The following is a 9,531-nucleotide window of genomic DNA, read 5'->3' on the forward strand; positions in this document are numbered from 1 at the left end:
ATAGTAATTAGTGTCTATTTTGATTTTATCTCCAATTAAGTTATAGACTATTCTTCTCATCATCAGCAAATATGAATAAAATAGCAGATCTTTTGAATAAGAGGCAATAAAATTCGAGTTCTAATAAGAAAAAAAAATTCTAATTAGTAACATGTGGTGGCAATATTTTCTATCTTCTGAATGAATGCTTGAACAGTGCATATATCTTTTCAATTTGTTGTTTAAGACTATTAAATATGTTGACTCTTGAAAGAATGATGAACATGAGGCATGTTATTGATAATCTGAAAAATCATAAAAATGTTTCCTGAAGCAAGAAAAAGCAGCAAAGAACAAAGCTTGCAAAAAACAAATATATATATATATAGAAAGAAAAAGAAAAGCAAGCAGAAAAAGCCAAAAGCTCTTAAAACCAAAAGGAAAGGGTAAATAAAAAGGATCCCAAGGCTTTGAGCATCAGTGGATAGGAGGGCCTAAAGGAATAAAATCCTGGCCTAAGCGGCTAAACCAGGCTGTCCCTAGCCATGTGCTTGTGGCGTGAAGGTGTCAAGTGAAAACTTGAGACTGAGCGGTTAAAGTCAAGGTCCAAAGCAAAAAGAAGAGTGTGCTTAAGAACCCTGGACACCTCTAATTGGGGACTTTAGCAAAGCTGAGTCACAATCTAAAAGGGTTCACCCAATTATGTGTATGTGGCATTTATGTATCCGGTGGTAATACTGGAAAACAAAGTGCTTAGGGCCACGGCCAAGACTCATAAAGTAGCTGTGTTCAAGAATCATCATACTGAAATAGGAGAATCAATAACACTATCTGAATTCTAAGTTCCTGTAGATGCCAACCACTCTGAGCTTCAATGGATAAAGTGAGATGCCAAAACTGTTCGGAAGCAAAAAGCTACTAGTCCCGCTCATCTAATTAGAATCTGAGCTTCACTCAAAAACTCTGAGATATTATTGCTTCTTGACTTATTAGTCTTCTATTTTATTTGTCTAGTTGCTTGAGGACAAGCAACAGTTCAAGTTTGGTGTTGTGATGAGCGGATATTTTATACGCTTTTGGGGTTAATTTCACATAGATTTTAGTATATTTTAGTTAGTTTTTAGTTTATTCTCATTAGTTTCTAGGCAAAATTCATATTTCTGGACTTTACTATGAGTTTGTGTGTTTTTCTGTAATTTCAGGTATTTTCTGGCTGAAATTGAGGGAGCTGAGCAAAAATCTGATTCAGGCTGAAAAAGGACTGCTGATGCTGTTGGATTCTGACCTCTCTGCACTCAAAATAGAATTTCTGGAGCTAAAAAAGTTTAAATGGCGCGCTTCCAATTGCTTTGGAAAGTAGACATCCAGGGCTTTCCAGCAATATATAATAGTCCATACTTTGCTCAAGTATAGATGACGTAAACTGGCGTTCAACGCCAGTTCTATGCTGCTGTCTGGCGTCCAGCGCCAGAAACAAGTTACAAAGTGGAGTTCAACGCCAGAAACAGGTTACAACCTGGCGTTGAACGCCCAAAACAGCCCAGGTACGTGAGAAGCTTTAGTCTCAGCCCCAGCACACACCAAGTGGGCCCCAGAAGTGGATTTCTGCACTATCTGTCATAGTCTACTCATTTTCTGTAAACCTAGGTTACCAGTTTAGTATTTAAAACAACTTTTAGAGATTTATTTTGTATCTCATGACATTTTAGATCTGTGACGAGCTTCAAACTCGTGAGTGCTGGGCGTAGTGACAGATGAAAAAGGATAGCGAATCCTATTCCGGTATGATCGAGAACCTACAGATGATTAGCCGTGCGGTGACAGCGCACCTGGACTATTTTCACTGAAAGGAAGGATGGTAGCCATTGACAACGGTGATCCTCCAACACACAGCTTGCCATAGGAGGGACGTGCGTGCATGAAGAAGAAGAAAGGGAGAAAGCAGAGATTCAAAGGGCAAAGCATCTCCAAAACTCCAACATATTCTCCAATACTGCACAACAAGTATTTAATTCGCACTCCTTTATTTTCCACTATTTAAACTGATAAACATAATTGACTTTTTGACTAAGATTTACAAGATAACCATAGATTGCTTCAAACCAAAAATCTCCGTGGGATTCGACCCTTACTCACGTAAGGTATTACTTGGACGACCCAGTGCACTTGCTGGTCATGTGTGCGAAATTGTAAGAGAGTAACAATTTTGTGCATCACTTCTCTCTCTAGAAACTAACCTACATGATACCAAAACTACAAACAATTGCTCTCCCTTTCCCAAGCTTGAATTCTGCATGAAATAGCATCAGAAATGAGTTTGGTTGGGCCCAAAGTGCTTCAGAAATTGCCCCCAGCGATTTCATCTTTAGTGGGCCATGTGCAGCATCGGCGCACACGCGTACAGTGCATGTGCGCGTTGCTAGACGTCAGGAAACTTTGGTAAATTTTATATCATTTTAAAGCCCAGGTTGTTAGCTTTCCAATGCAACTAGAACCGCCTCATTTGGACCTCTGTAGCTCAAGTTATGATCGATTGAGTGTGAAGAGGTTAGGCTTGACAACTTTACAGTTCCTTCATTTATTCATGAGTTCTCCCACTTTGCATGCTTTTCTCCTCACTTCTTCCATCTGATACTTGCCTTATGAACCTGAAATCACTCAACAAACAAATCAAGGCATCGAATGCAATTAAAGTGAATTAAATTTAGCTATTTTAAGGCAAAAAAGTATGTTTTCACACTCAAGCACAAATCAAGGGAGAATTGTAAAACCATGCTATTTCATTGAATAAATGTGGGAAAAGGTTATAAAATCCCCTAAAATAAGCACAAGATAAACCACGAAATCGGTGTTTATCAAATCTCCCCACACTTAAACTAAGCATGTCCTCATGCTAAGAATAAAGAAGGATAAGAAACGGAGTATGAACATTTATTCAATGCAAATAAACTATATGCACCTATCTATATGAATGCAACTAAATGCAAAATGATTCTACCTACTTGTTCAAAAGCAAATCAATCTCCAAGAACATGTATGAACAAGTAGGGCTAAGATCGTACGATGATTCATGAATCCTACCAATTCAAATATTAAAATGAAGTTCAAATAGACTTGCAAGAAGAACGCTCATGAAAGCCGGGAACAAGGAATTGAGCATCGAACCCTCACCGGAAGTGTATCCGCTCTAGTCGCTCAAGTGTATAGGGTCAATCACTCAATTCTCTTCTAATCATGCTTTCCAAGATTTGTTTTTCATCTAACAATCAACACTTATTCAATGCATGCATACATTCATCATGAGGACTTATTCATAGGTTGTAATCAGGCTAGGATAAAGGTAGGGATGTATATGGTCAAGTGAGCTTGAAATTTGCATCTTTGATTAGCCTAAGCTCTCACCTAACACATATAACAACCTATACAATTCTAATACACAACTTAGCTACCCATGATTCCCACTTTTTCACATACTCATGCATTCTTTTTAATTCATATTCCATATGCATTGATTTTTTTTATTGAAATTTACTTTGGGGCATCTTTGTCCCCTTTTTATTGCATTTTTTTATATTTTATGTATATTTTTTTTTCTACATTTTTTTACCAGCGCGGACGTGTCATACTCGCTTACGCGCCGATGCGCAGTTTGGCTGAAGGGTGCGTACGCGGCAGGAGCGTGCACGCGTGAGTGAGATTATGCGTGGGGCACAGTGTCAGCCCAAGGTTGGCCCAACTCTTTGGAACATGCACCAGGAGGGTAGGTGGCGCTATCGGCACGCGCGCGCAAAGCGTGCATACGCGTGCATTGCGCAATTAGAGTCAACGGGGCGTATGCGTCAGGTGTGCGTACGCGGGGGTTGGTTTGTGCCTTAGGCCCAATGTTCGAACAGTGCAGGCCTAACTCTCGGGTTTTTGGCTGGGGGTGGAATTTTTATATCCATACGTACGCGTATATGGCGCGTCCGCGTGGATGGTTGAAAATGCCTGAGGCGCGCGTACGCGCCAGGTGCGCGCACGTGCGGGTTGGTGCTCTATTTTTCAAAATTTTTCCAAGTTCTTGCACCAAACCAAGCCTTCCGAACCTCCGAACAGCTACCAAAACACCCTAAAACCTTATTTAACAAATCAAACTTCCAAATAAACTCAACAAACAAAACAAAACATATAATTAAACTAATTCTATTAATATGTACAAAAGGGAGAAAAATGAAAAGATTTTACCATGGTGGGGTGTCTCCTACCTAGCACTTTTAGTTCAAGTCCTTCAGTTGGAAATTTGGTGGGTGATGAGCGGATAATTTATACGATTTTTGGCATTGTTTTTAGTATGTTTTTAATATATTTTAGTTAGTTTTTATTATATTTTTATTAGTTTTTATTTAAAATTCACTTTTCTGGACTTTACTATGAGTTTGTATGTTTTTCTATGATTTCAGGTATTTTCGGGCTGAAATTGATGGACCTGAGCAAAAATCTGATTCAGAGGCTGAAAAGGACCGCAGATGCTGTTGGATTCTGACCTCCCTGCACTCAAAGTGGATTTTCTGGAGCTATAGACACCCAATTGGCGCGCTCTCAAATGGGTTGGAAAGTAGACATCCTGGGCTTTCCAGCAATATATAATAATCCATACTTTGCCTGAGATTTGATGGCCCAAACAGGCGTTCCAAGTCAGCTCAAGAATTCTGGCGTTTAACTCCAAAACTGGCACAAAAGCTGGAGTTAAACACCCAAACTGGCACAAAATTTGGTGTTTAACTCCAAGAAAAGTCTCTACACATGGAAGCTTCAATGCTCAGCCCAAGCACACATCAAGTGGGCCCGGAAGAAGATTTCTGCATTAATTACTTATTTCTGTAAATCCTAGGCTACTAGTTCTCTATAAATAGGACCTTTTGCTATTGTATTTTCATCAATCTTTGGACATTTAGTCCCTAGACCTTGGAGGCTGGCCATTCGGCCATGCTTACACCATTATCACTTTTGTATTTTCCACGGTGGAGTTTCTACACACCATAGATTAAGGTGTGGAGCTCTGCTGTTCTTCATGAATTAATACAAAGTATTATTGTTTTTCTATTCAACTCAAGTCTATTTCTTCTCCAAGATATTCATTCGTTTTTCAACTTGATGAATGTGATGATCCATGACACTCATCATCATTCTCAGCTATGAACATGAGCTTGACAACCACCTCTGTTCTACTAGCAATAGCTTGAATGCGTATCTCTTGGGTTTTTAATCTAAGATTGGAACCTTCGTGGTATAGTCTAGAATTATTGGCGGCCATTCCTGAGATCCGGAACATCTAAACTTTGTCTGTGGTATTCTAAGTAGGATCTGGGAAGGGATGACTGTGACGAGCTTCAAACTCGCGATTGTTGGGCGTGTGACAGACGCAAAAGGATCAATGGATCCTATTCCGACATGATCGAGAACCAACAGATGATTACCCGTGCGGTGACAGCGCATTTCGAACGTTTTTACTGAGAGGACGGGAAGTAGCCATTCACAGCGGTGATGCCCAACATAAAGCTTGCCATGGAAAGGAGTATGAATGATTGGAAGAAGGCAATAGGAAAGCAGAGGTTCAGGAGGAACAAAGCATCTTCATACGCTTATCTGAAATTCCAACCAAGGAATTACATAAGTATCTCTATCTTTATTTTATGTTTATTTTATCTTTTAATTATCAATTCTCCATCACCATCTGAATTAGCCTGACTGAGATTTACAAGGTGACCATAGCTTGTTTCAAGCCGACAATCTCCGTGGGATCGACCATTACTCACGTAAGGTATTACTTGGACGACCCAGTGCACTTGCTGGTTAGTTGTGCGGAATTGTGACAAAGTGTGATTCACGTTTGAGAGCTCCAAGTCTTTGGCACCATTGTTGATGATCACAATTTCGTGCACCAAGTTTTTGGCGCCGTTGCCGGGGATTGTTCGAGTTTGGACAACTGACGGTTCATCTTGTTGCTTAGATTAGGTACTTTTCAGAATTTTTAAGAATGAATTCTAGAGTTTCAAGGTGATGTTCTTATCATCACAAAAGCTGATTGATTCTCATCAATTTAGCTGTTGAATGTAATGTCCTGCTGAAGCTTGGCCAAACATGTCTAATTTTTTTAGACTGAAGTTTTAGACTAACATTGCATGATTCTTGGAATTCTTATTAAAAGTTTTGATTCTCTTTATTTTCTTTTCCATATAAGTTTCGAAAATCACAAAAAAAAAATTTATAAAACCATAAAAATAAAAAAATATTTTATCTTTGAGTCTAGTATCAATTTTTAAGTTTGGTGTCAATTGCATGTTTTTATTCTTCTTGCATTTTTCGAATATATGCATTATGTTCTTCATTGATCTTCAAGTTGTTCTTGATGATTTCAGTGCTCTGATCTTTAAATTCTCTTGTTTTGTGTGTTTTGTTGTTTTTCTTATGCATTCTCAATTTGTTAAAGCCTCTAAATACAAAATTTTTAAGTTTGGTGTCCTACATGCATTGTTTATTTGATCTTAGTTGTATTTTTTTATTTTTCATCATTAAAAATTCAAAAATATTTTCAAAACTATGTCTTTTCAAGTAAATAATATAGAGAATTGAAGATTCAGAACATTCAGCAGAGGAATCAAACAGAAAAAGCTGGGCGTTCAAAACGCCCAGTGAAGAAGGAAAACTGGCGTTTAAACGCCAATCAGGGTACCTGGCTGGGCGTTTAATGCCCAAAAAGGTAGGATTTTGGGCGTTAAATGCCAGAATGGATGCCATTCTTGGCGTTTAACGCCAAAAGGACACTAGAGGGAATATTTTGTTTTTAATTCAAATTTTTTTCAAATCTTCATAATTTTTCAAAATCAAATCTTTTTCAAATCATATCTTTTTAATCATATCTCTTCAAAATCAATCTCTTTCAATTTTTTTAATTTTCAAAAATCCTTGTTATAATTAAAGATTTACTTCAAAATTTTCAAGTTGTTACTTGCCTATTAAGAAAGGATTAAACTTTAAATTTTAGAATCATATCTTTTAATTTCTTGTTAGTCAAGTAATCAACTTTAATTTTAAAAACTTTCTTTTTCTAAATTGATTTTCAATCATATCTTCTCAATCATATCTTCTCAATCACATCTTTTTCAAAATTAACTCTCAATCATATCTTTTTGATTTCTAATTTCAAAATCTTTTTCAAAAATAACTTAATTTCTTTCCCAATTTTAGTTTTCGAAAATCATCAATCAATTTTTCAAAATTTCTTTTAATTATTTCAAAATCTTTTACTTTATTTTCGAAAATTCTTCCCCTCTTCTCACATCCTTCTATTTAAAGGACTAACACTCTTCCTCAAGGTGCAATTCGAACTCCCTCCTTCTTTATATGTTCGAATTCTCTTCCATCTACCTCCTCCTCCTTCTATTCTTCTTTTCCTCTGACACCTCAAAGAATCTCTATACTATGACATAGAGGATTTCCTACTTTCTTGTTCTCTTCTCTTTCACATGAGCAAGAACAAAGATAAAGGCATACTTGTTCAAGCTGATCCTGAACCTAAAAGGACCTTGAAGAGAAAGCTAAGAGAAGCTAAAGAACAATTCTCTTTAGAGGGCCTAACAGAGCTTTTCAAGGAAGAAGAAACCATGGCAGCCGAAAACAACAATGCCAACAATGCAAGGAAGGTGCTTGGTGACTTTACTGCACCTACTCCCGACTTCTATGGGAGAAGCATCTCAATCCCTACCATTGGAGCAAAGAACTTTGAGCTTAAGCCTCAATTAGTTTCTCTAATCTAACAGAATTGCAAGTTTCATGGACTTCCATTGGAAGATCCTCATCAGTTCTTAGCTGAATTCTTGCAAATCTGTGACACTTTCAAGACCAATGGGGTTGACCCTGAAGTCTACAGACTGATGCTTTTTCCTTTTGCTGTAAGAGACAGAGCTAGGACATGGTTGGATTCACAACCTAAAGAAAGCATGAACTCTTGGGAAAAGCTAGTCAATGCCTTCTTGGCAAAGTTCTTTCCACCTCAAAAATTGAGCAAGCTTAGAGTGGAAGTCCAAACCTTCAGACAGAAGGAAGGAGAATCCCTCTATGAAGCTTGGGAAAGATACAAGCAATTGATCAGAAGATGCCCTTCTGACATGCTTTCAGAATGGAGCATCATAGGTATTTTCTATGATGGTCTGTCTAAACTATCCAAGATGTCATTGGATAGCTCTGTTGGAGGATCTCTTCATCTGAAGAAGACGCCTGCAGAAGCTCAGGAACTCATTGAAATGGTTGCAAATAACCAATTCATGTACACTTCTGAAAGGAATCCTGTGAATAATGGGATAGCTTAGAAGAAAGGAGTTCCACTATGATTTCTCAGAGTCTGTTTGGAATGCAAGCAGCAACAGGCAGTACTAAGGAAGCTTCCTCTGAAGAAGAAGCTTATGATCCTGAGAACCCAGCAATGGAAGAGGTGAATTACATGGGAGAACCCTATGGAAACACCTATAATCCTTCATGGAAAAATCATCCAAATCTCTCATGGAAGGATCAACAGAGGCCTCAATAAGGTTTCAACAACAATAATGGTGGAAGAAACAGGTTTAGCAATAGCAAGCCTTTTCCATCATCTTCTCAGCAACAGATAAAGAACTCAAAGCAAAGCCACTCTGAGTTAGCAACCATTGTCTCTGATCTAATTAAAACCACTCAAAGTTTCATGACTGAAACAAGGTCCTCTATTAGAAATTTGGAGGCACAAGTGGGTCAGCTGAGTAAGAAAATTAATGAACTCCCTCCTAGTACTCTCCCAAGCAATACAGAAGAAAATCCAAAAAGGGAGTGCAAGGCCATAAACATGTCTCACATGGCCGAACTTGGAGAGGAGGAAGAGGCAGTGATCTCCACTGAGGAAGACCTCAATGGATGTCCACTGACCTCCATGGAGTTCCCTGATGAGGAACCATGGGAATCTGAGGCTCACACAGAGACCATAGAGATTCCATTAAATTTACTTCTGCCATTCATGAGCTCTGATGAGTATTCTTCCTCTGAAGAGGATGAAGATGTTACTGAAGAGCAAGTTGCTAAGTACCTTGGAGCAATCATGAAGCTAAATGCCAAGTTGTTTGGTAATGAGACTTGGGAGGATGAACCTCCATTGCTCATCAAAGAATTGGATGACTTGACTAGGCAGAGATTACCTCTTAAGAGACAAGACCCTGGGAAATTCTTAATCCCTTGTACCATAGGCACCATGACCTTTGAGAACGCTCTATGTGACCTAGGGTCAAGCATAAACCTCATGCCTTTCTCTGTAATGGAGAAGCTAGGGATCATTGAGGTACAAGCTGCAAGAATCTCACTGGAGATGGCAGACAATTCAAAGAAACAGGCTTATGGACTTGTAGAGGATGTCTTGGTAAAGGTTGAAGACCATTACATCCCTGCTGATTTCATAATCCTAGAGACTGGAAAGTGTATGGATGAATCCATCATCCTTGGCAGACCCTTCCTAGCCACAGTAAAGCTGTGATTGATGTTGACAGAGGAGAA

The 9,531-nt window shown here is 38.5% G+C and overlaps 1 non-coding gene across 1 annotated transcript; it reads right to left on the minus strand.

Moving 5' to 3' along the window:
- Positions 1-8,024: 8,024 nt before the first annotated feature.
- On the minus strand, positions 8,025-8,132 carry LOC112787514 (small nucleolar RNA R71). The gene has a single exon (XR_003194924.1). It is a non-coding gene; the product is annotated as a small nucleolar RNA R71 (small nucleolar RNA).
- Positions 8,133-9,531: the final 1,399 nt, after the last annotated feature.

The sequence above is a fragment of the Arachis hypogaea genome, chromosome 20 (genome assembly GCF_003086295.3).
Source record: "Arachis hypogaea cultivar Tifrunner chromosome 20, arahy.Tifrunner.gnm2.J5K5, whole genome shotgun sequence".
In the NCBI taxonomy this organism is placed as follows: Eukaryota; Viridiplantae; Streptophyta; class Magnoliopsida; order Fabales; family Fabaceae; genus Arachis; species Arachis hypogaea.